The sequence below is a fragment of the Ranitomeya variabilis genome, chromosome 6 (genome assembly GCF_051348905.1).
Source record: "Ranitomeya variabilis isolate aRanVar5 chromosome 6, aRanVar5.hap1, whole genome shotgun sequence".
NCBI lineage: Eukaryota > Metazoa > Chordata > Amphibia > Anura > Dendrobatidae > Ranitomeya > Ranitomeya variabilis.
Genome location: NC_135237.1, coordinates 566,317,558 through 566,333,585, shown reverse-complemented (window position 1 = coordinate 566,333,585; position 16,028 = coordinate 566,317,558). Strand labels below are relative to the sequence as shown.

At 40.1% G+C, this 16,028-nt stretch overlaps 1 pseudogene; it reads right to left on the bottom strand.

Moving 5' to 3' along the window:
• LOC143782143 (uncharacterized) overlaps positions 1-15,744 on the bottom strand; it is a 37,546-nt pseudogene extending 21,802 nt beyond the window's left edge.
• Positions 15,745-16,028: the final 284 nt, after the last annotated feature.

Genomic DNA, 16,028 nt, shown 5'->3' with positions numbered 1-16,028 from the left:
AATATGCTTATTTTGCACATTTATTTAATCGGGACTTAACCAGGTGCGTTACTCTTAAAGAAAAATGTCATGATATTCTCATAAAAAGTGTAGTGGTTTATTGATTGTCCACAGAAAAACCACATTGCAAAACATAAAATTGATGAAATAGTTACGAACAGATTGTCCATGTGTAGATATCAGCACTTGATACTCATCTTTCCCAAAGTTTGAATGGTTAAAGCCGTCTGTGTGAAATCTGAAGGTCATTATGGCTACAGCTGTTCCTGTTGCTTGTGACTTGTCAGATGTCCATGGAGAATGATGATGAAGACAGGAGGTGACAGTCCCACGTGACAAAAGCCCGCCCCCACCCTCCTAAGAGACGTTTATATATGTGTGCTACAGATCACGTGTTCCCTGTATATAGAGTTAACTTATGCTCTGAGCCTCATGCACAGAAATAGCCCTAGTAATGTCAGCAAGAAGCAATGTGCTCAGTACAGAATAAGAATAATTCAATTAATAATATTTAACAATTCCCCCTTTTGAGGGTGACAGGCATTGATTGGAACCCTCAAATAAAATATATTAATAAGATCTTCTTTCTTCTTCTTTGGCAACATAATTTAGTAAATAATATTAATAATAATAATAATGTTGTTATATATACTCAATAATATAATGATATGTAAATTCATGTTATGGTAAGCCGTGACTAATATTCATATAAAATTTATATATATATATACTTCCCTATATCTGCTTGAAGCATCTCAGATTTGATGTCATCTGGTCTTCATCTTGATGTCTTTTTCTTGGTTCTTTTTAAAACAATCTTTATTATAATTCTTTTGAAATAGATGATAGAATGTAGATATTGTAGAGACTGTGTGTCATGTGTCAATCAAAGTCCATAAATTCAAATGTTGATAAGAAAACAAAGTTCATAGATGAAATGTAGCTTTAATATCTGTGCAGTGTCGCCTTTAAAGACCTGGACTTACATTGGCTCGCCTTGGAAATCATCTGGAATCTCCATATCTTCCGCATTGGGCTTGGAACAGATGTGACGTCTTTGGTCAGCACAGCAAGGGTTACATTGACTCTTCCCTGCTAATCATAGCACCATAACCAGTTTTTAGTGCACAGGACACATGTCAGGGTTGTAGCGTCCTGACAATTATCTGATTGTTCACCAGCTTTCATGGAAGTCTTACAGGTGATAGGAAACCACTGGAACGTAATAACACAGTTCATGTTAGCATCATAGGATCATCGTCCCAATTGTGGTTGTCAATTTAGATACAGTACTCATAGTTGTCAGTGATGGATGCTGTAGTTGTGAGTGGTGATATGAATTGTATTTGACACAGTCTATTATTACTCAGAAATCATAGCATTGTTACCTTGTGGAACTTCTGGATAGCAGATTTTTCTTCTTGCAACTTTTAAGAATCAATTGAATTAAAAAATATGAAAAGTTCTTTTTTAACGTAACTTCAGTATCTTGATTGAAGTCTTCATTCCCTGTTCTATACCAAATCTGGTAATTTTCCTAACCTAATATCATAGCTTACCATAGTAATCAATAATATCCATATAATTATTATCAAAATATTAATATGGAATTCATATTTGGAGAAATAAAATAATAATAATAAATAATAACCATATTCTTCATGTGATAGGACATTTTTATGTCATAGGTGTAATTTCTTTTTGAACCCATAGATGTCAGTGTGTCTTTTATGTAACAAGTGCTGATATTACTAAAACTTTATTAATAAACTATAACCAATAATATGTAAGAATGTGTAGCCATGAACCAAAATAAGAATATATATATATGAATAAATGAATGAATGAGTGAAAGAATTGTTGTATTTAACTCAGAATTGAAACATTTCTTATACAATGAAACCATATGATCACTATATTTGATAAAGCAATATTCTTGTATTAGACATTACTTTATTAAATATTGATTTTTTTTCTTTTTGAGATGAAAAAAATAGAAATTGAGAATAAAAATTGAAGGAAAAGTGAAAAATGAAAAATAAAAATGAGAATTAAGAATAAAAATTGAAGAAAAAATGAAAAGTGAAAAATGAAAATAAAAATAAGGCTTTATATGTTGTTGATAAATGCAGAGGTTTTGTCTCAATAACACATTTCCTTTAATATTTCCATAATCTAGATGTTGTCATAACCTTGGATTACCAAAATATTGAAATCATGCAGCTTTGCATATAATAACCTTCATTAGAGAAAAAAAATGACTTTTATAATACTTAATGTTATTATACCCAATAATACCTTATTAATATTGATGATTGATGAAATGTGATGATGTAATCAAGATCAAAAACACATTTCCCCTTAATATCAAAAAATATTATTTTACGAAAAAATTAATTTGTAAAAACCAAAATTAAAAAATAATCATTTTTAGAACTGTCATATCAGCTTGTGCCATATATTTGTTTAAAAATATGTACCCATCTATGTAACAAAAAACACTGAATATCATAAAATTATAATTTGGAAAAATGTTCTAAATGTAGATTTTCTTGATAAACCATATTGATGCGTGATTGTACTTATTCACTATTAACTAAATCAAGAAATAATACTTACTAAAGAAATATAGAAATGTATGTTGAGTAAATAATATTTAAATATATCTTACTATTGTAATAATTTGACTGAATCTTGCTATTTTCTCTTACACACAAGGTTTTTTTTTTTCTTTCATCATACCATAAATCATGAGGCCTCTCACATACCGCACATTACACGCTATTCTTATGTTACACTTCACTCTTACATTAGCTTGACTCTTAGCAGCTGCTCATACGCTCATCTGTCATCTGTCACTCAGACTGTGACACACATAGAAGTTCACAATACATATTTCACATACAAAGAATAAGAATACATGTATATTAACCCCTTCCCGACCTGTGACACAGCGTATGCGTCATGAAAGTCGGTGCCTTCCCGACCTGTGACGCATATGCTGTGTCACAGAATGATTGCGTCCCTGCAGACCGGGTGAAGGGGTTAACTCCTATTTCACCCGATCTGCAGGGAGAGGGGGAGTTGTACTTCAGCCCAGGGGGGGTGGCTTCACCCCCCCGTGGCTACGATCGCTCTGATTGGCAGTTGAAAGTGAAACTGCCAATCAGAGCGATTTGTAATATTTCCCCTATGAAAATGGTGAAATATTACAATCCAGCCATGGCCGATGCTGCAATAGCATCTGCCATGGCTGGAGACCCCGATCTGCCCCCACCCCACCGATCGCCCCCCCAGTCGTCCTTTTTGCCCCGATCTCCGTTCCGCTCCCCTCCTCCTGTCGGCTCCTCCTGTCCGCTCCCCAGGTCCTCCGATCCGCTCCCCAGGTCCTCCGATCCCCCCCCCCCCGTGTTCCGGTCCCACCCCCCCATACTTACCTAGCTTCGATGTCCCTCCCGGTGTCCGGCCGTCTGCTTCATGGGCGCCGCCATCTTGGAAAATGGCGGGCGCATGCGCCAGCCGGCAGATTCGTTCCTGCACATTTTGATCACTGTGATAAGTTCTATCACAGCGATCAAAATAAAAAAAATAGTAAATAAATCACCCCCTTTATCACCCCCATAGGTAGGGATAATAATAAAATACAGAAAATATAATTATTTTTGTTTTTCCATTAGGGTTAGTGTTAGGGGTAGGGGTAGGGGTAGGGTTGCACTTAGGGTTGCACTTAGGGTTGCACTTAGGGTTGCACTTAGGGCTAGGGTTACACTTAGGGTTGCACTTAGGGTTGCACTTAGGGCTATGGTTGCACTTAGGGTTGCACTTAGGGCTAGGGTTGCACTTAGGGCTAGGGTTAGAATTAGGGTTGCACTTAGGGCTAGGGTTAGAATTAGGGTTAGGGTTGGAATTAGGGTTAGAATTAGGCTATGTGCACACGGTGCGGATTTGGCTGCGGATTCGTATCAGTTTTCCTTCACGTTTACAGTACCACGTAAACCTATGGAAAACCAAATCCGCTGTGCCCATGGTGCGGAAAATACAGCGCGGAAACGCTGCGTTGTATTTTCCGCAGCATGTCAATTCTTTGTGCAATTCCGCAGCGTTTTACACCTGCTCCATAATAGGAATCCGCAAGTGAAATCCACACAAAAAACACTGGAAATCCGCGGTAAATCCGCAGCTAAAGCGCAGTGCGTTTTACCTGCAGATTTTTCAAAAACTGCGGAAAAATCCACACAAATCCGCAACGTGAGCACATAGCCTTAGGGTTGGAATTAGGGGTAAGACTAGGGTTAGGGGTGTGTTGGGGTTACGGTTGTGGTTAGGGTTGGGATTAGAGTTAGGGGTGTGTTGGGGTTAGTGTTGGAGTTAGAATTGAGGGGTTTCCACTTTTTAGGCACATCAGGGGGTCTCCAAACGCGACACGGCGCCACCATTGATTCCAGCCAATCTTGCGTTGAAAAAGTAAAATGGTGCTCTCTCCCTTCCGAGCCCCGACGTGTGCCCAAACAGTGCTTTACCCCCACATATGGGGTACCAGCGTACTCAGGAGAAACTGATCAACAACTTTTGGGGTCCAATTTCTCCTGTAACCCTTGGGAAAATAAAAAATTGCGGGCTAAAAAATTATTTTTGAGGAAAGAAAAATGATTTTTTATTTTCACGGCTCTGCGTTATAAACTTCTGTGAAGCACTTGGGGGTTCAAAGTGCTCACCACACATCTAGATAAGTTCCCTTGGGGGTTTAGTTTCCAAAATGGGATCACTTGTGGGGAGTTTCTACTGTTTAGGCACATCAGGGGCTCTGCAAACGCAACGTGATGCCCGCAGAGCATTCCATCAAAGTCTGCATTTCAAAACGTCACTACTTCACTTCCGAGCTCCGGCATGTGCCCAAACAGTGGTTTACCCCCACATATGGGGTATCACCGTACTCAGGAGAAACTGGACAACAACTCTTGGGGTCAAATTTCTCCTGTTACCCTTGGGAAAATAAAAAAATCAGGGCTAAAAAAATTTTTGGGAGGAAAGAAAACGTATTTATTATTTTCACGGCTCTGCGTTATAAACTTCTATGAAGCACTTAGGGGTTCAAAGTGCTCACCACACATCTAGATAAGTTCCCTTGGGGGTTTAGTTTCCAAAATGGGGTCACTTGTGGGGGGTTTCTACTGTTTAGGCACATCAGGGGCTCTGCAAACGCAACGTGATGCCCGCAGAGCATTCCATCAAAGTCTGCATTTCAAAACGTCACTACTTCCCTTCCGAACCCCGACGTGTGCCCAAACAGTGGTTTACCCCCACATATGGGGTATCAGCGTACTCAGGAGAAACTGGACAACAACTATTGGGGTAAAATTTCCCCTGTTACCCTTGGGAAAATAAAAAATTCAGGGCTAAAAAAAATTTTTTGAGAAAAGAAAAATTATTTTTTATTTTCATGGCTCTGCGTTATAAACTTCTGTGAAGCACTTGGGGGTTCAAAGTGCTCACCACACATCTAGATTAGTTCCTTGGGGGTCTAGATTCCAAAATGGGGTAACTTGGCGGTTTCCACTATTTAGGCACATCAGGGGCTCTCTAGACGTAACATGGCATCCGCTATCGATTCCAGATAATTTTGTGCTCACCACACATCTAGATAAGTTCCTTGGGGGGTCTAGTTTCCAAAATGGGGTCACTTATGGGGAAGCTCCAATGTTTAGGCACACAGGGGCTCTCCAAACGCGACATGGTGTCCGCTAATGATTGGAGCTAATTTTCCATTCAAAAAGACAAATGGCATGCCTTCCCTTCCAAGCCCTGCCGTGCACCCAAACAGTGGTTTACCCCCACATATGGGGTATCATCGTACTCAGGAGAAATTGCCCAACAAATTTTAGGATCCATTTTATCCTGTTGCCCATGTGAAAATTAAAAAATTGAGGCTAAAATAATTTTTTTGTGAAAAAAAAGTACTTTTTCATTTTTACGGATCAATTTGTGAAGCACCTGGGGGTTTAAAGTGCTCACTATGCATTTAGATAAGTTCCTTGGGGGGTCTCCTTTCCAAAATGGGGTCACTTGTGGGGAAGCTCCAATGTTTAGGCACACAGGGGCTCTCCAAACGCGACATGGTGTCCGCTAACGATGGAGATAATTTTTCATTCAAAAAGTCAAATGGCGCTCCTTCCCTTCCGAGACTTACCATGTGCCCAAACAGTGGTTTACCCCCACATGTGAGGTATCAGTGTACTCAGGAGAAATTGCCCAACAAATTTTAGGATCCATTTTATCCTGTTGCCCATGTGAAAATTAAAAAATTGAGGCTAAAATATTTTTTTTGTGAAAAAAAAGTACTTTTTCATTTTTACGGATCAATTTGTGAAGCACCTGGGGGTTTAAAGTGCTCACTATGCATCTAGATAAGTTCCTTGGGGCGTCTAGTTTCCAAAATGGGGTCACTTGTGGGGGAGCTCCAATGTTTAGGCACACGGGGGCTCTCCAAACGCGACATGGTGTCCGCTAAAGATTGGAGCCAATTTTTCATTCAAAAAGTCAAATGGCGCTCCTTCCCTTCCGAGTTCTGCCGTGCGCCCAAACAGTGGTTTACCCCCACATATGAGGTATCAGCGTACTCAGAACAAATTGGACAACAACTTTCGTGGTCCAGTTTCTCCTTTTACCCTTGGGAAAATAAAAAAATTGTTGCTAAAAGATCATTTTTGTGACTAAAAAGTTAAATGTTCATTTTTTCCTTCCATGTTGCTTCTGCTGCTGTGAAACACCTGAAGGGTTAATAAACTTCTTGAATGTGGTTTTGAGCACCTTGAGGGGTGCAGTTTTTAGAATGGTGTCACTTTTGGGTATTTTCAGCCATATAGAACCCTCAAATTGACTTCAAATGTGAGGTGGTCCCTAAAAAAAATGGTTTTGTAAATTTTGTTGTAAAAATGAGAAATCACTGGTCAAATTTTAACCCTTATAACTTCCTAGCAAAAAAAAAATGTTGTTTCCAAAATTGTGCTGATGTAAAGTAGACATGTGGGAAATGTTATTTATTAACTATTTTGTGTCACATAACTCTGGTTTAACAGAATAAAAATTAAAAATGTGAAAATTGCGAAATTTTCAAAATTTTCGCCAAGTTTCCATTTTTTTCACAAATAAACGCAGAAATTATCGACCTAAATTTACCACAATCATGAAGCCCAATATGTCACGAAAAAACAATCTCAGAATCGCTAGGATCCGTTGAAGCGTTCCCGAGTTATTACCTCATAAAGGGACACTGGTCAGAATTGCAAAAAACGGCAAGGTCATTAAGGCCAAAATAGGCTAGGTCATGAAGGGGTTAACCCAAAATATTGTATCCTAATTATTAATCAATGCGCATTGTAAATTATTAAATTTAGTATTCTAATATTTATTTGAACATTCCCCAAATATTATCTACAGTAACGCTATGTTCTAACCTATAGATAAGACTCATCCATTTCAATGTAAAGGCTGAGGAGCTTTCTAAATTCTCCTTACACTAAAACAAGAATATATGATATTTTTATTTTTAACTTACAGCTAGACACGTCATGCACCATACAAACGAGGAAAAAATTATATTATTACCATGCAAAGAAAAAAAAAACAAGTTTTTTTGATAGTGTTACAGAACAAAAATTGCAATACACAAATTTTAGATTATTAGTTATGTATTATTTTTTTTTATTAAGTGTTAAATATATAAATCATGCAGTTATTATAACTTCCTGTGAACAAAGACATAAATTTATGAAAGAGGTTTTTTGTTCAATTCCTGTTTTGAAATGAAAGCTCTAAGAAAAAATAAAAGATAAGGTTAATTTCATATTTAAAAACAAAATTATTTAAATATCTTATACATATGTATATATTTAATAAACGTAATTCTAAGTATTATTACTGGAGTAAATTTTTATCATTTCACTATACAGTACATATAAAAATACAGTTAATATAATCTCTACTTATACAAATATGCTACAGTATTTACTGTATACTATATTAATATATATGTTTAACTGTAGAATTATATTTTATAAAATAATTACATATTAATAAATAATACATTGTATAACCCATCTACACATCATATAATTTATTACATTTTTAGTCAATTTCTAAACCACAATTTACCTCTCTGTCGATAATTTGTTGAAGAACTCTATTTAATAAGGTCTTTTTTAGACCGAGTTGTGATAATGGAGTGTTCAGTTCACCCCCTGGGATACTCACCTGTTTCCGTCTGTCAATTTCCGCCATCTTTACAGAGAGATCTGAACCTTCAGCTTTTAACCCTTTCAAAGCCACTTCAATGGAGGACTCCTGCATTTTTTTATAGGGTTTGTAGCAAATATGTAATTTTCTTCATACTTCATAGATTTGATTTTGGGTCAGGTTTGGAGATTTTGATTTTGGCTTCTGATAAGATATAATTCTGCCTGGTTTCAAAAACTTAGTATGATTTGTTTTCCTTTCAAGATTCTCATGTTTTCTAGAAAAATCAAGGGATTGCGCACATTCATATAAAGAATCTTTTTGTGACGCAATAACACGTGATACAGGATTCAGGAATCTAAATTTGTTTACAAAACAATTTATCATTGATTTTTTATTGAAATTTGTACTGACCAGTCTGTGCACCCTTTCAAAAATGGACATGAATGTAAAAGTACATTCTTTCTGGCCAATCCTCAATTTTAGAAGAATATCAAGATCTATAGGTCCTTCTCAAAAAATTAGCATATAGTGTTAAATTTCATTATTTACCATAATGTAATGATTACAATTAAACTTTCATATATTATAGATTCATTATCCACCAACTGAAATTTGTCAGGTCTTTTATTGTTTTAATACTGATGATTTTGGCCTACAACTCCTGATAACCCAAAAAACCTGTCTCAATAAATTAGCATATTTCACCCGACCAATCAAATAAAAGTGTTTTTTAATAACAAACAAAAAAACCATCAAATAATAATGTTCAGTTATGCACTCAATACTTGGTCGGGAATCCTTTCTCAGAAATGACTGCTTCAATGCGGCGTGGCATGGAGGCAATCAGCCTGTGACACTGCTGAGATGTTATGGAGGCCCAGGATGCTTCAATAGCGGCCTTAAGCTCATCCAGAGTGTTGGGTCTTGCGTCTCTCAACTTTCTCTTCACAATATCCCACAGATTCTCTATGGGGTTCAGGTCAGGAGAGTTGGCTGGCCAATTGAGCACAGTAATACCATGGTCAGTAAACCATTTACCAGTGGTTTTGGCACTGTGAGCAGGTGCCAGGTCGTGCTGAAAAATGAAATCTTCATCTCCATAAAGCATTTCAGCTGATGGAAGCATGAAGTGCTCCAAAATCTCCTGATAGCTAGCTGCATTGACCCTGCCCTTGATGAAACACAGTGGACCAACACCAGCAGCTGACATGGCACCCCACACCATCACTGACTGTGGGTACTTGACACTGGACTTCAGGCATTTTGGCATTTCCTTCTCCCCAGTCTTCCTCCAGACTCTGGCACCTTGATTTCCGAATGACATGCAAAATTTGCTTTCATCAGAAAAAAGTACTTGGGACCACTTAGCAACAGTCCAGTGCTGCTTCTCTGTAGCCCAGGTCAGGCGCTTCTGCCGCTGTTTATGGTTCAAAAGTGGCTTTACCTGGGGAATGCGGCACCTGTAGCCCATTTCCTGCACACGCCTTTCCACACCAGACTCAGTCCACTGCTTCCTCAGGTTCCCCAAGGTCTGGAATCGGTCCTTCTCCACAATCTTCCTCAGGGTCCGGTCACCTCTTCTCGTTGTACAGCGTTTTCTGCCACATTGTTTCCTTCCAACAGACTTACCATTGAGGTGCCTTGATACAGCACTCTGGGAACAGCCTATTTGTTGAGAAATTTCTTTCTGGGTCTTACCCTCTTGCTTGAGGGTGTCAATGATGGCCTTCTTGACATCTGTCAGGTCGCTAGTCTTACCCATGATGGGGGTTTTGAGTAATGAACCAGGCAGGGAGTTTTTAAAAGCCTCAGGTATCTTTTGCATGTGTTTAGAGTTAATTAGTTGATTCAGAAGATTAGGATAATAGGTCATTTAGAGAACCTTTTCTTGATATGCTAATTTATTGAGACAGGTTTTTTGGGTTATCAGGAGTTGTAGGCCAAAATCATCAGTATTAAAACAATAAAAGACCTGACAAATTTCAGTTGGTGGATAATGAATCTATAATATATGAAAGTTTAATTGTAATCATTACATTATGGTAAATAATGAAATTTAACACTATATGCTAATTTTTTGAGAAGGACCTGTATATAATTTTCTTTTAATCCACAAAATATCAAAATTTTTAATCTTTCTACATCAGTCATTTCTTCATGGAACTCATCATCCCGCATTTTTAATGAGAATCTTCTGATAAAAATTTCCGGAAGCCACATTTTGAACAATTGATTTTTCTGTTGATTAGTCAAATCAAACTTATCGGCAAAACTTTCAAATATCTCTGAATTTCTGCACACATGGATTTTGTCATATGCAGGAATGATTTTGCATAATTTTAACAGGATTTTCCTAGATTTAGTTTGGGGTTGGGCTTCTGAGCTGTCTTCTATTTTTAGTGACCCTTCTACATCATCTTTGTCAGTTGTCATGTCTCCTACGTGTCCTCCATCATGAGACACAAAGTCAAGGTCACTTTGGGTGGCCGCCATTACAGACATGTGCGTCACCTCTTCATCTTCCTCCCTCTCCACATTACAGTTAATCTTGGGAACATCATTAATTTCCATTTCCTTAGAAATTCTTTCTACACAAGCTTTTTTGGACTTTTGTGTAACAAACTCGTGAAATACATTAACCATATGTAATATATTTTTCAGTTGCTCTTTTTCTTTTTTCCTAGATATTAGCTTAGAATCTAACTTTAAATTTGCTATTTTGCATTCTGCAAATAAAGAAAGCCAAAATATTTCTAAGCTAAATTTGAACAAACTTACAAATTCTATCTGACTTGATTTAGCATATGAATTAATTAAATCCATTTGTCTTACCTTGAAAAGTTTGTAGTTCCTTTGTTAGGCAACGCTGGGCTCTGGACTTCAGCACATCTATTTTCAGCACGTCCGGCACTTGTAGTACTCCTACTGCTTGTCAATTCAACTGACACTAGTTAGTCTCTGTTACGTTTCCTTACTCATATGTTCTTCTTGTGAGATCTTTGTGACTTGAAGTTTTAAAGTGAAATTCCTGAAAACTTGCACAATTGACGTTTAACGAAGCTCTTCTCTCCCCCCGTGTGCAAGAAGGAAATTCACGCAAAAATAGTACAAAAAATCCAAACTGGCTGGCTTGGCCAATGTTAAATATGCTTATTTTGCACAAATATGTAATCAGGACTTAACCAGGTGCGTTACTCTTAAAGAAAAATGTCATGATATTCTCATAAAAAGTGTAGTGGTTTATTGATTGTCCACAGAAAAACCATATTGCAGCAAAAACATAAAATTGATGAAATAGTTACGAACAGATTGTCCATGTGTAGATAACAGCACTTGATACTCATCTTTCCCAAAGTTTGAATGGTAAAATGTTATGATCTGGTGGCCTAGGAGCAGCATGGACGAGCTCTGGAGTAGGTGGCCTCTATACTGACCGCAGACCCTGAACTTAACACCGCAACTAGAAGTAGCCGAACAGATTGTCCATGTGTAGATAACAGCACTTGATACTCATCTTTCCCAAAGTTTGAATGGTAAAATGTTATGATCTGGTGGCCTAGGAGCAGCATGGACGAGCTCTGGAGTAGGTGGCCTCTATACTGACCGCAGACCCTGAACTTAACACCGCAACTAGAAGTAGCCGTGGGATGTTCCTGTCACTCCCTAGACACCTCGTCACAGCTGGAGGACTAATTACCCCTAAAGAAAGAAACAGGAAAACTATCTTGCCTCAGAGAAAATTCCCAAAGGAAAGACAGCCCCCCACAAATATTGACTGAGAGGTGAGGGAAATTACGAACGCAGACTGAAAACAGAATTTAGCAATGGAGGCCACGCTACCTAGAAAGAAAAGACAGGACAGAGTACTGTGCGGTCAGTATTAAAATACTACAAAAATCCACCACAGAGAATACAAAAATCTCCACACCTAACTAAAGGCATGGAGAGTAACTCTGCAACTCCAGAGCTACCAGCTTGGCTGAATAAATCCTTACACAGACAAAGCTGGACAAGAAAAAACATAGCAATTCACTGAACTATAAAGTCCACCGCATGTGGACTGCAAAAACAAAGCCAGGACTTATCTTTGATGATTTGGACAATCCAGCAGGAGAAACAAAGCAGAGATGTGAATCCTCCAGAAAACAAATGACAACTGGCCCTCACCAAAGGGTGAGGCCAGACTAAATAGCCCCGTCCAAAGTGGACGCACCTGATAACTGCTGTGAAGGACAAACAGCAGTACTACCATTTATAACCACAGGAGGGAGCCCAAGAGCAGAACCCACAACAGAATTCACAACAGTAAAAACCGTCTGTCTGTGTGAAGTCTGAAGGTTATCATGGCTGCCAGCTAACAGCTGTTTCTTCCTTGACTGATGTCCATGGAGAATGATGGTAAAGGCAGGAGGTCCCACGTGACAAAAGGCCCCCACCCTCCTAAGAGCTGTGTTTATATATGTGTCTACAGACCACGTGTTCCCTGTATATGGAGTTAACTTATGCTCTGAGCTTCATGCACAGAAATAGCTGGCTGTAATGTCAGCAAGAAACAATGTGCTCAGTACAGGATTGAATGAGAATAATTCAATCAATATTTAACAGTCACATGTGTATTTTATGTAACCATGGAAATGGGAGATTGGAGAGTAATAGATCCAGCAGGTAGGAAAGTCCCGAGGACACGGGTAACGTGATCCAATATACCTCCTGATATACCCATAAATGGTCACACATTCTCTGGTGTCTATAGCATCCGTATTGTCATGAAGCCTCTGATGTCATAGTGACACTTAACACTGGTGAGTTAGGGAACCACGGTGGGATCAAGATAATAAAAAAGGGTTAATTAAGTATTTAGGGGGACTGTTGAGGAGAGCCATAAGATCAAATACTTAATTAACCTCAAGACATGAGACATAAGAGATTGAGAGAAGCAACCCATAACATGTACTGTTAAACCTTACATAAGTTTTCCCAGATCAAAGTGTGACACTAAAGATGGCTGCCATTTCCTGTATCAGCATGCCATGTGCTGGTATCCAAGATGATCAATGAGACACTAAAGATGGCTGCCATTCCTGTATCAGCAGACCATGTGCTGGCTGCAGAATGAGCTGAGAATCCTTCAGTGAGTGTTTTCTGACAGTCTCAAGGGAGAGTTTCTAAAAAAAAAAAAATTGTTTCTTTTTTTCAACATAAAAGTTGCATGGGCTGGACATATAAAGAGTATGTAAAAGCCAAATGGTGTAAATGTTTTAATTACAAAAAGATTTAGCACCTAATGTTTAAGTTAAAAAAAAAAAGAAAAAAGTCCCCAAAAGTGGACAATCCTTTTAAGACCATATTTGGCTCTTGTTTCTTCATGGGTTTTCTGTTTGAAGTGCCGCAGAATGGATCTGAATGTATCCCCGATCGAACCGTAGACTTCACTTCAGGTAAATGTAGTCATCACATTGATACCCGTTTGTCAGGCTCAGACGTGGTCTGAAGGCAAAATACTGACCTCCAAATTCTCAGGCAACAGGAAAAGGGACAACAGAAGAAACCTTTCCCTTGTAGTAAACCTCTCTGCTGATGACTCCTTTTTTTTTTCACCCCCTCCCCTGTCCGTAGGGCCACAATCGTGTTGCTGGAAGACTTCGAACAGCAGCTGAATCAAGCCATTGAGAGGAACGCGTTCTTAGAGAGCGAGCTGGACGAGAAGGAGTCATTGTTGGTGTTGTTGGGTTGAACAATAAAATGTTCACTCTCTTCAGTTGCCTACTCCTGGCCTAATGGATATTCATCATGTGCGCACTAAAGAAATACACCGGACACACACAGTCAGATGTAAACTCTCCTTGATCAATCTGTGGCTCAGCTCCAAGAAGGACTTTTTATTATTCAGACACAAGTTTATATATCTCCTGTAAGGGGGCTCGGTTAGCCCTAAAAATGGGAGTGATCGGATGTATTCCATTGGTTAGTGGGTTGGGCAATGAGCAAGTCCAAGCACAGAGGCAACAGAAAACCAAATTATTCAAAATTGTTAATGAAATCTCAAAAAATAATTTTTAGCCCCAATGCATGCATTTAAAAAAATAAAAAAGGCGCCATAATGCGGAAAAACCTTCACCTGCCCCTACATAAAGCCGCAGTGCTACCCAAATAAGTATGCAGCAAAGAAATCAGTACAGAGCTCACATGGTAAGTCTGGCTGAGGACTGCTGTGCTGTAACATGTGTTCGCCCCCTTGGGTGGCCCACTCACCGTTTGGTTCGCCCACTCACCGTTTGGTTCGCCCACTCACCGTTTGGTTCGCCCACTCACCGTTTGGCTCTCTCCAGGTGGTCGTTGGCCTGCTCCAGCTCCCTCACATACTTGTACAGCTGGTCCTCGATGCTTCGGGCTCGGGTCAGCTCGTCCTTCAGGAGGACACCTGCTTGTAGCTTTGTGCGTACTGATGCTCTAGTTTCTCCTGCGAGGTGCGACAACAATTTTTAGTCTGCAACTGTTGCACCACTTAAATTCCCAACATGCCCTGACTACCTGTGGTAGTTAATCACTGCTTTACCCCTAGACGAAGTAGGGTGGAAACGCGTGTCAGGGTCTGAGATGGAGGCCAGTTGTAACGAATGGAAACGGAGGCACAGATGTAGACGTTCACATTCGTATTTATTAAGGTTTGATGTGGAACCACTAGACCACGGTCCGGTGGGCTCCGAAGAAGGCGTTACTGCGTGAGCCCCAGACACCCGTAGTAAGTCCCCTCGAACAGCGACAGAATGGAATGCCTGGAGGACACGGGTGCTACCTTCAGTTATACCCCGAACACATGGCGGCTGTCCCAGCGGAACAGACAGACCAGCAAGGTTAACAGACGTTGCAGAGCTGACCGGAGGATACCGGGTGTAGGAGTCGAAGCTGGCTCCGGGAGTACTGGCGTGGTCCGGAAGTGAGGCAGGCGGACTGGCAGGACTAGACGGGTCCAGTGTAGATACTGCGGAAGCAGTCCAGAATGACTGGGTAACTGGTAGCAGAAGATCTGTGGAGACAGACAGAATGAGCGGAGTTCCTTGCAGATACTTCAGAAACAGCCGCGCAAGATAACAGGAACGGGAAGTTAGCAACAGTAGGAACTTGTTGCTCCGGCGCCCTCCCTATTAAAACATTTACACCATCTGGCTGAGGACTGCTGTGCTGTAACATGTGTTCGCCCCCTTGGGTGGCCCACTCACCGTTTGGTTCGCCCACTCACCGTTTGGCTCGCCCACTCACCGTTTGGCTCGCCCACTCACCGTTTGGCTCGCCCACTCACCGTTTGGCTCTCTCCAGGTGGTCGTTGGCCTGCTCCAGCTCCCTCACATACTTGTACAGCTGGTCCTCGATGCTTCGGGCTCGGGTCAGCTCGTCCTTCAGGAGGGACACCTGCTTGTAGCTTTGTGCGTACTGATGCTCTAGTTTCTCCTGCGAGGTGCGACAACAATTTTTAGTCTGCAACTGTTGCACCACTACAACTCCCAACATGCCCTGACTACCTGTGGTAGTTAATCACTGCTTTACCCCTAGACGAAGTAGGGTGGAAACGCGTGTCAGGGTCTGAGATGGAGGCCGGTTGTAACGAATGGAAACGGAGGCACAGATGTAGAAGTTCACATTCGTATTTATTAAGGTTTGATGTGGAACCACTAGACCACGGTCCGGTGGGCTCCGAAGAAGGCGTTACTGCGTGAGCCCCAGACACCCGTAGTAAGTCCCCTCGAACACCGACAGAATGGAATGCCTGGAGGACACGGGTGCTACCTTCAGTT